Source organism: Lactuca saligna, chromosome 4, assembly GCF_052625555.1.
Source record: "Lactuca saligna cultivar CGN05327 chromosome 4, ASM5262555v1, whole genome shotgun sequence".
NCBI classification, from domain to species: domain Eukaryota; kingdom Viridiplantae; phylum Streptophyta; class Magnoliopsida; order Asterales; family Asteraceae; genus Lactuca; species Lactuca saligna.
The window spans coordinates 94,250,006-94,252,778 of record NC_136420.1 but is presented as its reverse complement, the minus strand read 5'-3'; positions in this window follow the sequence as shown (position 1 = coordinate 94,252,778).

The window sequence follows — 2,773 nt, the reverse complement described above, 5'->3', positions numbered from 1 at the left end:
CCCTCACCTGATAGTAGCCAGACCTCAAATCGATCTTGGAGAACCAAGATGCTCCCTGCAACTGGTCGAACAAATCGTCGATCCTCGGCAATGGGTAACGGTTCTTGACCGTCAGCTTGTTCAACTTCGGGTAATCAATGCACATCCGGTGTGAACCATCCTTCTTCTTGACAAACAGAATAGGCGCTCCCCATGGAGAGCTGATCGACCGAATAAACCCCTTCCCCAGCAGCTGCTGAAGCTACGAGAATAACTCTTACATCGCTGGAGGTGCAAGACGATAAGGCACCTTAGCGATAGGCGCGGCCCCCGGGACCAAATCAATACCGAACTCTACTTGCCTCACGGGAGGCACACCCGGCAACTCCTCTAGAAAGACATCCGGGAACTCTCGCACTATAGGAACCTCCTCCACTGACCTAGGCCTCGTGGTATCAACCCTCATATTCGACACGTACGCCACAAAACCCTTACAGCCTTGCTGTAGACACTGTCTCACCCTAGCAGCCGAACAAAACGCCGATCCAGAACGAGTACCCTCGCCATACACTGTAAGAACTCCCCCACTAGGGTCTTGTATGGTCACTAGATGTCGCTCGCAGTCGATAACCGCACCGAACCTGCTCAACCAGTCCATGCCCACAATAACACAGACATCCCCCATGGCAATAGGAACCAAATCAATCGGGAACTCAATGCCGAAAATCTCGAGTATGCACCCACGGATCACCTCCGTGGCATATATCGCCTTCTCGTCAACTATGGAAACTATCAGAGGCCGACTCAGCGCCTCACGACTAACACTGATGTGCTGACTAAAAACCAAAGGTGGTTCTACCATTCCCTCTGGCCCAAGTACTTGCAGGATGTTAAGGATGGGAAAGTTAGACCCACCTAAGCAGGTATTTACATTATATTGTCTAATAACTCACCACATTCTAGTTCTTGGGTCCTTGATACGGGGTGTGGAATTCACTTTTGTTCTGATTTGCAGGACCTAAACAGAAGTGAGAATGTGGAGCACTGGAATATAAACTTGATCATGGGGAATAGGAAAGCTTCACATGTCACCAAGATTAGAGTTTACTCTTTATTGCTTAGTAGTGGGTTAATATTAGATTTGAATAAATGTTGTTACTCGTCTGAAATCGCGATAAATTATATTTCCTTTCATGATTTGTACAAACAATGATTTACTTTTTCATTTGATAATGAATTTGGTGGTATTAACGCCTTTTATAATGGTGTTTTTTTATTTTAAAGCATTACCTTGTGATGGTGTATATGAAATTCTGTTAGTTGTAGACAACTTAGGAAATAATATATTGCATATTGATTCTTCCACTAGTTTGGATAAGGCATCCTTATGGCATTGTCATCTTGGACATGTCAACAATAAGCGCATAGGCCAACTCCAAAAGGCTGGAGTCTTGGAGTCATTTGACTTAAAGTCATATGATAGTTGTGAATCTTGTTTAATTGGAAAAATAACTAAGTCACCCTTCACTGGTACTTGTGCTAGGGGTGAAGGTTTGTTGGATCTCATACACACCGATATGTGTGGGCCCTTCATAACCTCCACAAGGGATGCTAACCGCTTCTATGTGAATTTTACTGATGATTACAGTAGATATGGTTATGTCTACTTAATCAAGCATAAGTCAGAAACCTTTGAGAAAAATAAAGAGTTTAAACAAGAAGTGGAGAATCAGTTGGGCAGGACGATAAAGATGCTCCGATCCGATCGGGGTGGTGAGTATCTCAGTATTGAGTTCCTTAACTATCTTAAGGAATGTGGAATTGTTTCATAATTGACACCTCTTAGGACACCACAACTGAATGGTCCATTTGGGTTGCATGGCATTGTAAAATTGGATAGACAAAATGAGAAAAGGGACACTTATGATTTGTTAATATATTATAAGCTCTAATATATTAATATTAAATCATATTATTTAATTAGTATTGATCAAGAATTAATTTGGAATTAATTTTGTGATCAAAAGAGACTAATTAAATATATGGGGATTGATTTGGTAAATCATTCATTCTTATATAGTAGGCTTATGATCCATGATTCATTAGATTGGGCTAGGACTCATAGGGTGCTCCATGGATGCTCCATGAAGTTTAAAACCCATGGATCATGGAGGAAATGAAAAGTCATGCACATTAGGGTTTGCATGGTGTAACTGTAACACCGTAAATTTCAAAACAAAATTTTCAAATTTATATAAAACATAATTCATTTAATATTCAGAAAACAACCATATTTGATCATTCAATTCAAGTAATACAAAATCCCAAGATCTCAAAATCACAAACCCCATGTGTGTGTACTGATCAAGCCGGCGCCTTCCCGCGGTCGTCACTAGTACCTGAAACAAATAACATCTATATTTTGGAACCTTCGATCTAAGGAAAGGGCTTAATAGATTAAGAATTATGAAGAACTCGACAAGTACATGGAGGAACTCGACGAGTTGGGTCGAACAGTCCCGATTCTGTTAAAGGAAAGAACTCGACAAGTTGGAGGAAAACTCGATGAGTTGCATCACGATTTCCCGATTCTTTGATTCATGTAAACTCGACGAGTCGAAGGGTAAACTCGACGAGTTGATTCAACTCGGAGCGTTGACTTTGACTTTGACTTTAACTAGACATTGAATTTGACCATAGTTGACCCTAAAGGGGTTATGAGCATGAAATGGTATCTAAGGGGTTGCTTTGGTTTAGGGAGTGAGTAAAGCCGATTCCGAGAAGAGACATTTCA